The 12,495-nt window shown below is 36.8% G+C and overlaps 1 non-coding gene and 1 pseudogene across 1 annotated transcript; both read right to left on the bottom strand.

The window, feature by feature from the left end:
• The window catches only part of LOC132435360 (myosin-9 pseudogene), a 58,730-nt pseudogene that overhangs the window by 26,284 nt on the left and 19,951 nt on the right, over positions 1 to 12,495 (bottom strand).
• LOC132435697 (U8 small nucleolar RNA) lies at positions 8,187 to 8,323 on the bottom strand. Its single transcript, XR_009521639.1, has one exon. It is a non-coding gene; the product is annotated as a U8 small nucleolar RNA (small nucleolar RNA).

Genomic DNA, 12,495 nt, shown 5'->3' with positions numbered 1-12,495 from the left:
AATGGCTGGTCAATAAGTGAACCTCCCCACCACCCAAACGTTGCGTGGAGGGAAGGTACATCAAAGACTACCAGGAACCAAATGCACTGAAGCTCTGAGGCTTCTGATGGTCCAAATTTCAGTCAGGACACAGTCAGGATTGCAGATTATTTCTCTGAACAAGTCATGATTAATTCCGAGGCTAGGAATACAGTTTACAAAGAATGTTCAGTTATTTTGATAAACCAGATTGAGAGAGGTCAAGACAATAATTTGGTCAAAGCTGTTTGCCCACAATTTTCCAGGAACATAACACAGTTCTCTATATTTTCATCAATATGTATCCCAAACTGCTCTGCACAGAGCTTCCCTCGCAATTATGATTTTAAGTTGAACAAAAAATGGTGAATTGTCTTTCAAAAGCATTTTTTGTGTCTAATAAATATTTATTGAAAGGTTATTGGTTGTTACTTAAGCTAATTAGACAATAAATTAATATAAGTCTAAACAGATAGGCCTAGTTATTTATAGTTACATTCTAATTATTGGTCTAAAATTTATGTATTTACTCAACCATAATTAAAATTATTCTAGATACTTAAGATGTGAATACAGAATAAGTTTAAAAGTTAAGCTTGAAATTTGTTTAGAGAACAATAATTTTCCTCCAAAGAATTTTTAAAATTAAAGGCACCAAATTTATTTACACAGAATGTCAAAAGCATTTTGGGTAACAAAGTTATGAGAACATTTTTTCTTGTAAGAAGATTATTCAGTTCTAAGACTTTAATTTCAAATTGTACATTCCACTCAAAGAATGTGAGGTTCTTAATAGCCATGATGTTGTAAAAGTATTACTTTCATGTTGTACTCATATTCCATTCTTCCAGTCTACCCTTAGATTTGAGAAAAATGAATACAGTGACCTTAATGTGTTCAGAGATTTCCCTAAGTATATAACAGAGGAAAATCAGTCTCTCTCTTGATATATACATGCATACATGGCTATATAGCTCTATGGCTATATGCCTATGTATATGCATATATCTATGAGTGTATGTATAGAGAGGTTCTGGCTCACTACATCAGTTGTGAAGCCAGATAAAGTGTGACAAGGAATTCATAATGTTCGGACATTCATTTAAACAAATTCTTTATTCCATAAACATTGCCTCAGCTTTCAAACATAAATAAGTAAAGATGAACTATTCATATCTTCTCTCCAGATGTTTTGTGTTTTGAGACTGCATATCACAGCTGGGCCAGTGATCTCTGAATCCTGGGAAACAGAGAACTCTGTAGTTCAACTTTAATAGAGGGAAAGTTCTCTGGCTGAGAGGTGGAAGCAGGTGGACTCCATGTTCTGCATTTTTTTACTCATAGAGCCAAATTCTTCATTAAGCAGTAGGGGGTGGAGGGAATTGCCACAGCTATTATTTTCTAAGTGCATAAAAAATCTTAAGCAGAGAGTTTAGATTCCTGATATTACCTGTTTATGTCTTGGAGTAAATACTGACAAAAAATACACTGAATACAAAACTGATGAAACTAATTCTTGGTTTCTAAGGATATAGTCACAGATATTAGTGAACATCACTGAAATTAGCCTTTGAGGTTAAAAATCCCAGTACATCCATTACTTATTGAATTAGAATATCTGTTAATTATCTGATTAAGGGAGCTTGTAACTTCATGTAAGGAACCGAAACACTCCCTTGGAAAGGGTTTGCCCCTTAAAGTTCTTGGGACAGTGGCTAAGAAAACTCTCAGAAAACCAAGGTGATTGTGAACTTGCCCTTCATAATGAAAGGAATAAGAATTAATATTGGGGGATATGGAGGGATATCTAGTGTCCTAAAGGGTCCAGAAGGGTTGGTAACTTGGAGGCAGGGTGAGAGAGGGCAGAAAATGTCATTGGGCCATTTGGTAGAGGAAGGACTGTAAGCATTCTTTTCCCAGTTTGACAAGGCATCAAAATCTCTGGGGTGCCTGATCAAAATGCAAGTTATTCAACTTACCCCAGACCTATTGGACCAACATCTCAAGACATGAATCTTCCAATTTTCATTTTCGACAAACTTCACAGGTGATTACTATACTTTAAAAAAACGTTTGATAACTACTAGAATCAGAAAAACAGAGATGTCAGGTGGGAATTTGAGAAAAGAAATAGGTACACTGGAACAATGTGACTATATCAATATCTTCAATAAAGTTGACTCAAATTATGAAATGCTAGATGGGCAAGGGTTTCTTGTGGAAATCAGTGAAATAATTGAGTTCTGCTGACTAATTTTTATGGTACCCAGACAATCAGCCCATGTGGTCAAAAGGAAATTGTCATCAGAATTACAAAAAATATTTTGGTTCATGTTTTAAACAAATTTTCTCTAATATGAACCTACTATTTTGGTAGGACGAACAGTCAAGTGAAGATAATCTAATTCTTCCTCGCTGATTGAAGATCTTGCACTTTCTTGAGGCCATAATTGTGATCATCATTTTACATTTGTCAGTGGTCATAACAGTAGGTGTAAGTACACTAGGAATTGGGCTAAATGTAAATTGAAGTCTGTAGTATTCTTAGAGAGCAAATGGCTTCAGGGAGGTAATAGTAGGTATCAAAAGAGTTGATTTGAGCTGCAGTCTGAATTTCCACAACCATAGAGTATGTGGATGGGGCTACACGGAGCTTCTGCCAAGATATGCAAGCCCCAAAGCTGTCAAGTCATAGAACGAGGTGGAAGAAAAGGTGAGAGCAAGGATGCCATGGCACTTGGGAGCTGAACCCAGTTTCCCACTAATTTGGAATATAAATAGATTATTTTTTGTCCTTGTTCCTAGAAGACACCCAGCACTTCTATACACTATACCAACTAGCAATTATCTAAAAATAACTCAGAACATGCACTTGACCAATGTGTGGGTGCTGTGTGTGTGTGTGTGTTAACCAAATTCTTGATATTGCTTGGGAAGAGAATATTTTGGTTCACTGAAGGTACAAGTCAGCTAACTGGCTTCAGACCATGCATTCTTTCTTCTTTGTTCACATTTTGCTGGCTGGCTATTTTTTAGAATACCTTCACTAGGATGAAGGATGTGTCCTTTTACTATCGTAAAATGAAGAGCAATCAAGGCTGAATGAAAGATAATAGCAGAAGGAGTTATCACTGAATGAAAAGGATACAAATTTGTGGCAGCAAATTCTTCCTTTGTCAATTTTTTCAAATTGGAGTGTATTTCGTTGTTTTTTTCTTATTATAAAAGACTATTCCTTTTAAAGAAAGGTCTGAAAAAAATGAAAGAGTAAAGATTATAATAATTATAATAAAAATTAATAATTATAATAAACCTATTAAGCCTATTATCCTGAAGATAACTATTGTAAACCTTGGCAAATATATTTTCAGAATTACGTGCATGCATACACATATATTCAATAGTTTTATTTTTATTATTTACGAAAATGGGATCATATTTTAGTTTGATAACAGATTACTTATATTCAACCACCTTAAACTACAAAAACAAGAATTTCATAGGGTACAATCCATACATCCTATATTTCAGTCTGTTTCTTTTCCTTTTAAAAATATATCATGCATATATTTCCATAATAAATTGCTATAATATCTGCATAATTTTCCATTATGTGGAATTTATTAACTGATCCTTTCTTATTGGACATTTAGATTTTCATTTTTTTCCCGTTACTAATATTGCTTCCCTAAACCTTCTTATAGCTAAATCTGTCCCACACACTTCCACCTTCCCCTGCTGAGGGATATGTTTTCATAAGTGGAATGCTTAGATTAAAGGATATGCACTACAAATACATACCTTTTAGCTTACTATTTTTCTACAAATGTTCTGTGATGTTGTTTACTTCCCATGGTTGCATCTACACACAGAAGTGGATTTTGTTATTCACTACTTATACTAGCTACTAACATGCTGAATGCAATTAAATGTTTTGAAAAAAGCTTTACAAATGGCTTTTTTTAGCTGCTTTTTCTGTTGTTGTCGTGGGTTGGCAAAATTACAGGCCCTAAATGTATTGATATCATCTTTTTATTTTCTTGGTTCAAAATTAACACTGTGATATTTAGAGACTACGAACAAAGTCTGTACTAACCAGATGAAACCTCCTCTCATTCTTCAAATGAACCCCTTAGGTGAAAACAGGTATTGAGTGAGAAGGATTTAAACAAATTTCTGGCTTCTTTTCCACATCGGACCCCTAGAAACCTTGTCTGTAATTGCCTTTTCGTTTTCCAGCATTCATGTTTCAGCTGCCCATCATAAACATCAACTAAATCTTTAGGAGTCTTTCTTCACCTGTCCTTGACGGCTTAGTCAGAAAGCAAAGATAATAAAACTTGTGACATCAATTTGTGTCATAACCCGGAGCCAGGCTTCATGTTGAAGGACTACGAAATTATAAAGTAGTGTTATCAGTTGTGTTGAAAATAATAATTGAGTAACTGCAGCCATAGATCATTCAGTGGTTCAAGAAAGCAAGGGCATCAATTATGTGACTGATACGGAATTAATGTAAATACCAAAGAATGTGGCATCTTCCCATAAGCTTGCAAGGTTAGGTTGGATCTAATAATGAACTCCTGGTAGTGAGCCAGAACCAGAAGTGTCTGAGGGGCTGGAAGCTAGTCAGCTACTCTAGCTGCTCTCTAATTCTACTCTCTAGCTTGCCTTCCCATTTCTCCAGGGTTGATGACTTGACTTTTAGCTGTCCTAAGATTTCACACATACCTCTTTACACTACCATGCAGTCACTTTCTGTGTGTCTGTCCCCTGTATGTCATGAGAGCCATGATGGTAAGGACCACAGTGGGTTCATCCCTCTTCATGTAGCCCAGGAACTGAAACTTTGGCAGCCCCAATGAAAGGATGAGTAATGCAATGTTAATTTTTTTTAAAGGCACAATTCTCTGTCAATTTTAGTCAAAGATTGGATCAACAGGAGTAGTCCTTGTGTTCCCAAATTAGAGACACAAACTAGGAGTGTTAGAGACGTCAATGGAAAATAACTCTATTATTGTATTAATTCAATCATTTTATACCAGTAGACAATATTTTTTAAAAGCACAAAGAACAGCATTGACAGGGAAAGAAAGTACCAAATTATGACAAAAAGACAAATTATTAGAAGGCAGGGAGCTGGGGGAAGGGTTGGGATGGAAAGGATTGGAAGAAAAACTGCTACCAGGAAACCAGCTCCTTTCTTTCCACCATATATTGGTCTTTTGCTATAGGAGATAAATGAGCCATTGACTTCTGACTCATAGATTGTATCTGGGAGAAGCTCAGTTTTGATTTTAGCTTTCTTGATGATTGGGTCCTGGGTGAGATGCAGGGGAAGTAATCAGAGAAAGCCAATAGCTAAGTACCTGGCTAGCTGGACCCTGGCTACTCTGAGAGTCAGAATTGGATGTCACAGGGTCTAGATGTTGCCTTCAAAACACTGGTGTGCCCACACGCTCCGCATCAAAGGTCTCCACTAGTGGAAATGCCAAAGCTGCTATCCAGCGAGTTTATGTTTACAGTGCAAAATCCACACTGGCTTTTATAGAGTTTTCTTTAATACCCCAATTTCCTGATGCCAGGCCTTTGTACTTGCTGTTCCCTGTGGTTACAATGTCCCCACACCCTCACACACCTAGATCTTTCTTATCACTCAATTCAAATGTCATATTCCCAGAGTGGTCTTCCCCAATCATTCTACCTCGTATTAAACTGTCGCTCTCCAAACCCTTTCTCTCAATAAACACACTCTGTTTTATTCTCTCCATGGTACTCACCAATATCAGAAACTATGTTATGTATAGATGTGTCTATTACCTATCATTCCCCACTGGAATATAATTTCCAGGAGAACAAGCACACTGTCTCAGTCACCACTGCATTAAGGCTGGCAGGTGGTAGGGACCCAATATATATTTACTGAATGAATGAATGAATTTGTATAAAACCTCAAGTCTGTTTACATCAGGCTTGTTTACTCTCATTATCATATCGCTTAAAGTGAATTTTGTTCTGGGGCTTCCCTGGTGGCGCAGTGGTTGGGAGTCCGCCTGCCGATGCAGGGGACACGGGTTCGTGCCCCGGTCCGGGAGGATCCCACATGCCGCAGAGCGGCTGGGCCCGTGAGCCATGGCCACTGAGCCTGCGCGTCCGGAGCCTGTGCTCCGCAACGGGAGAGGCCACAACAGAGAGAGGCTCACGTACCGCAAGAAAAAAAAAAGTGAATTTTGTTCAAACAAGGTGATACAGGCCATGAGGAACAAGCAAGCTCTTCTCCCCGGGAATTCAAGAAACAGGAACTAGCCAAAGAGGGACACACGTGCTGGCCTCGGACACATTTCCTGGATGAGGGTAATGAGAAAGAAACGGCCATAGAAGCAAAACCTGGGATGTGAGTACCACTAAACACATCCCAGGTACAAGAAGTAGATGCAGTTGAAATGCCAAACCAGTGTGTAGATGGACCCTACGGGAGTCACTGAACACATCAGAGCCCTAAAGCCATCCTATAGGAGGTCATAATTCCATCTCAGTTTTACAGGCTTGTAAAGGAAATGTCTAGATTAAAGCAGCTTTCACACAAAAACACAAAGAATCTGTGTTTCTAGAGTCTGAGTAATGTTAAGTTTTGAGTGGTTTAGTGTCAAGACAGAGAAGCACAATGAGATTAATAGTTGAAAATGGCAGGTGGGGGGGCCCATCAAACTCGAGCATGAAGCTGGATCGTGTTTAGCCAGGGGTAACGGGGGCAAGAGGATTTACAAGCATTCCCAAGATCCCGAGATTGACATTTCTTTCAGAAGTTTCTTAGGTTTCCCTCATTTCTCAATATTGCAATTATTAAAAAGAAATAGCCACACAAGGGTTATTTTGACTGTCACTCAAACAATTAAATATTGTAATTCCAGAAGAGTTTATGTTCTGAAACTTGTTCGCAGAATACTCCTTCTAACATCAATTGATGTTAGTCACCAAAAGCCTGATTAATGAAAGGAGAGCCGTGGCATTGGCTGAGGAAGAACGTTGATCCGTAATTAGGGCATAAATGATCTTTCACTCTTCTGGCTGTAGATTATTTACTTTGGCTGGTACTGAGGATAACCTGATATATGACAAGATTTATGAAACTTGAACAAAACTTCCAAAGTATACACATGAGCGTTGCTGACCAGATGGAATCTCTCAGTACAGTGTGCATGGAAACAAAGCCACATATTTCCACGGTGCGACCAAAGAGTTGTGTTGTTAAAATTTTACTGTAAAAGCAAGCTTTTCTCATGTTAGCCCCCTTCTTAAATCACTTTCTGTTGACACTTGGTATTAGCAAGGATTATCGTTTACCCTGGATGGTATGGATGTATAGACTAAAACAGTGGCTCTGCTTACACGTGCCCATGTGTGTATGTGTATAGTCAGATATATATATATATACACACACATACATGGACATATATATTATGAATATACACATATTTGTACCTAACAAATACAAAATAAGGTTGACAAGTACAAAGTTTGTTCATACCAGCTCTTGGCAGGATATAAATAATCAAAGTGTGGCTTTTTAAATGAAATTGATTCTCATATTGAATGCAGAGAGTTGATTTTGTCTTTGAAAACAGAACCATTTTGTACAATGTCCTTTAGTGTTTAAGTTCTGAGTTTTTCCAACCTATTTTTATATACACCTAAGTTCTTGAATTTTGTTGTTGCTGTGGGGACTGACCTAATTTCCAGTTCATGGAGATATGCAGTCTCTGTGTCTGTGTGTGTATGTATTAATTGCCTGAAAACAGAAACCATGTTTTTTCTAGATTATATATTATTTCCATAGATTTAGTGTATCTTTTAGGAACACAGAGAATGTTAGTTAAGTATAGTAATGCCACTTTTCATTTCAACTGCTTCTATATTTTATTTAAAAATAGAGTAATTGCTCACCACTGTTTGTTACCATTATCCATTATATACAGTGTGAAGATGCTGTACCCATTTTAAATGTAAAGTTATCATTTGCTGGGACATCATGTTCTCATTTATACCCAGTCAACACTCATTGGGAAAAAAATGTTAAGTTTAATCATACCGTGCCTCATTGGAAGTAAAAATAATTACCTTTAATAGGTGATGCTATATCAGCTTTTTTTTTTTTTTTTTTTTTAAGAATCAGAGAGGAGCAATCAGGATGTTGCAAAGCCTGATTACGCACAGCCGTTAATCACAAAATCATCCGTGCTCCAATCATCATATTCCATTCTGTTCTCCAAAAGGAGAAACAGGTAAGGATTATCCTACCTGACGATATATATCAGCTTTTTAAAACTCATATTTTTAAAACCAGGATTGAGACTCAATTGGAATTTTCTAGCCTGAATAAAAGTTCCAGAGAGTCATTTAAATGACTCCCCAATTCCTGCTTCTTCCGTAATGTCTTCCAAGACTGAATGGGGAAATCCTTTTTAATTCATAAGACAAATCAATTGTTGGATGGAACGCTCAGCTCAAATTTTAAACATTACTCTTGTCAGCAATCCTAATGTTTACCCTGTATGTAAAAATAATACACAATATATATATGTATATATATAATTGAATCACTTTACTGTATACCTGAAACTAACACAGCATCATAAATCAACTATATGTCAACAAAATTTTTAAAAAATACACGATCCCCAAGAATTTAAGTCTAGATTTAATATTTTTAATTTAATTTAGTATTTTTTAATATTTTCCTTCTCTTGTCTATGTTCTACCTAAACATCTGTATTCATTTGAGGATTATCTGAGGGGAGAGAATTAATCTTTACCTAACATCAGAACAGATTTAACAACTCCATGCAATTCTTATCATCCCCTTTTCACAGATGATACAATTGAGGCTTAGAAAAGTTAAAATAAGTTTCCTAAAGTCATGCAACTAGAAAGTGGCATAACCAGAATTCAAATCTCTAATTAAGATTAAAAAATCAATCAGCCTTAAAATCTTTTAAACACCATACATATAAAATGGCTTCCACAGATCTCTTTACCATATCAAGAGTAATCATAAACAATTTCTGATCAGAAGAATGCTTTTGATATGATCACTTCTTTATTCATTTACTGACCTTAGCACTTCTACATTTACTAGGTTTGTAAGCCCATGGGGAGTGAAATGATGCATCGGTGAAATTAATCAATAAAGTGTTGGATCAGGGGGGACCTCCAGGCAGAGAAGCTGCTACAGTGACATGCTCCAACTGGAACAAGAGCCACTGCAGAAATGTTCCCATAGTGCCACAGGGCAACACAGGCCCAAGATTGATGGAAGAAGCAGAGGGGCAAGGGAAGGAATAAAGGTGGAGCTTATGGAGCCGGTCCTCTTATGAGAGACCAGCACATTGCCCTGGCTAAGACCTTGGCCTGCCAACTGGCCACCTCGAAGTGAGGGCTCCTTTCAACAGGTTCCCTGGTCCTGGGAACGCAGTTTCATAGTGTTTACGGATAAGGTGTCTGGAGCCAGGCTGCTTGGATCTGAATTTCAATCCATCACTTATTATCTGCATGACATTTGCAAGTACTTTTAATGAGTGCCTCAGTTTCCTTACCTGTGCATGGGCATGAAACACTGAAATGAAGTGATGTGTATGGAATATGAAGAATGAAGTATAGCACAGAAGACAATTCTAAAACCACTACCTATTTTTGTTATTAAAAAAGCCTTTCCACTGCCTCTAGGACTAGCACCTTTGCTCCTTTTCTGGTGGTAAGTTCATCTTTGAAGGAAAAAAAAAGCATACATGCAAAAGATCCTCCCTCCTACTTCATGGCCCTGTACTTTAAGACTGTTATTCTCAATTAGCCAAATCTATTACATCTTTAAGAAGAAAGAAAGGGTAGGCCAGTTAGATTTGCATCAGGACTTAGTAATTGCGTCAATGTACTTACCTTTTAATTCTAACCTCAGTGGAAAGGCCAAAAATGGCCATTCATATACACAATCTGGACAAAACAGAACTTAGGTCCTCTCTCCAAAAAGCTAAGCAAGTTTCTGACAACCAAGGAAAGCTGTGTTTCAATAAAATCATTTTAATGGAACCTGGAAAAGAAACAACTCAAAAAATTCAACAAATAATAAAACAATAGACATTCATATATAATACACACACACAGATATTAAGAGACTCTATGACACATTTAACCTAAGTCTTTAGGATAAGGTTAAAATATTGCTCTTGTTGGCATTTGGGTATTATTACATGTGGTAAGAAAAGATTCAAGAATTTGGTTTGAAAAATACCCAGGTGTTAATGTGCTGGTTCAGTCAAGCGTGCCCCAGAGACCTGCCCCCGCTCCCCCAAAGGATGCAATACTGTTCTGGTCTAGTGTGTACCATCATCAATGTGACCTTTACAGAGGTGGCCTGAATAAGTCATCACTATAAAGCTCTTGGAATGAAAAGCACCCCATCAGTGCTTACTGTGCTTTGCATTTTTTATGACTCAAATCTTTTACCAGAGATGAGCAGCTTCTAAAGATATTAGAAGAGTGCTTTATAAATAGGAAGTAGCTATACTTGCAATTCATTGGTTTCGGAAAAATTGTAATTGCTACATGAATATCTGCGTAGCAGAAATATTAATTGAAACATTCACTAAATAACAGAAAAATAGCAGGCCTATAAATAACAATGCTACTTTAAGGACTGCAGGGGCTTATTTTTAGAAAACATGAAGGTATGGTTTTTGGTTCCTTCCTACAGGAAGACTAATAAAAATAAAACCCTCTCTTGGGATAGACTGCCATCATTCATGGTGTACCTTTTCATGTGTTGCCAGACCAGCAAATATCACTGACACCTCCGTCTTGGTGTGGTCCATCCCAACAAGACTGCCATTTTGTGTTTCTTCCTATTTAAGAAAAGCCCAGCCGTCTACATACAGCTGTTTTATCAGCTATAAAAGATAATTTTGTTGTATTAACTCCATAAATTTTTTAGAGCCAGCAAGGCTTCGACAGCATAATGGCTTAATTTTTCATTCTAATAATAACCGCCTGCCAGTTGAAATGAATAGGATCAAAACCAAACATTTCTGTTCTATAACATGATCCATGACAGATGTACTTCTTAGGAGGCCCTGGGCAGGGAAGTCCTGGCCCCTTTTCCAATTCACCCCATGGCAGTAAAAGCGTGAACACCAGGGAAAGGGTCTGACAGGAAAGGAGCTCAAGGGAAAGTGACCTGGTTGTCCTCTACACTTAAATCCGCAGTTGGCCGTAGGCCTGATTTAAGATGAGGCACGTTTTTAGATCTTGACACAGTGCTGTGTTGTTTCCCAGTTGCCGTCGTCTTCAGCTTTGACCAGCTCCCTGGAAAATTCTCATCGATTTCTTTCTCTCTTTTATGCCCCCTCTTTTATCATTATATGCATAAGAAAGTGAATAATTCAATTATTCACTTGTTTGTATAGATTTTTTGTTGTTGACAACTTAAAAGTGTTTCTTTTTAAATGCCAGAACAAATCTTGATACATTTAAGTGAAAATAAGGTCACGCAAGTTTGTGCCAACAAGCTACTCAGGCTTTATGCAGTTATTGATTTCTCTACCTAATGAAACTGAATATCAGCAATTTCTTTTTCATTTTTTATAAGGGAGATCACTTTCTGGAAGGAAAATTTAGTGAATTCAAGTGCAAATTTCCTATTTTTGGAATGCAGTGGATTTATTTTCATTAAGAAACCAATGTTTCATCTACTCTGATCTTTCCTATATGTCTTTTTTTGCAAAGGCCTGTGACCCTTTTTTAAACAATATGCAAAACATTTTTAAACTCTCTTCCTCATGAAATCATTACTCAGTGATTTTTCCTTTCTATTGTATATACTTTTCTACATTTTTCAGGTTTTTTAGTCCATTACCTTAACCACTGAGCCACAACCCTGTGTTTCCAAGTTTTCTAAGAAAGTATATTTTACTTCTAAAATTGGAGGGATACCTACATGTATAATCTTTTAAAATACCTTTCAAATTGTTTCACAATTTAATGCTATGCATGTGGAAATTTATAAAAGAAATCCTCAATATTAGTCATGAGTGGACTATTCACATTAAGGTGGGAGGACAGTAAAGGATCATGTTTAGGTCAACTGTTTTGAAACACCCAAATCACAGTAGAAGCAACAATTTTTAGGATGACTTTGAAAACTTTATAGTTCTCTCCATCCAAATATTAATCTTTACTATCAGTAACAATACTACAGAAAATATTGCCTGAGTGAAGGATGCACACACAGTTTATTTTCTCTGCTGTTTTTTTAAACTTTTTCTTCAAATTAATTTCAAACTCACAGAAAAATTCTAAGAATAGTTTAAAGAACTTCTGAATGTTCTCATCCAGATTTTCCAAGGTTTAACACTTTGCCACATTGCTTTATCATTCTCTCTGTAATATATCCTAATTTTTTCTGAACTATATGGGAGTAGCTGCATA

The sequence above is a fragment of the Delphinus delphis genome, chromosome 12 (assembly GCF_949987515.2).
Source record: "Delphinus delphis chromosome 12, mDelDel1.2, whole genome shotgun sequence".
NCBI classification, from domain to species: Eukaryota; Metazoa; Chordata; class Mammalia; order Artiodactyla; family Delphinidae; genus Delphinus; species Delphinus delphis.
This window is presented reverse-complemented; position numbering and strand designations above follow the sequence as displayed.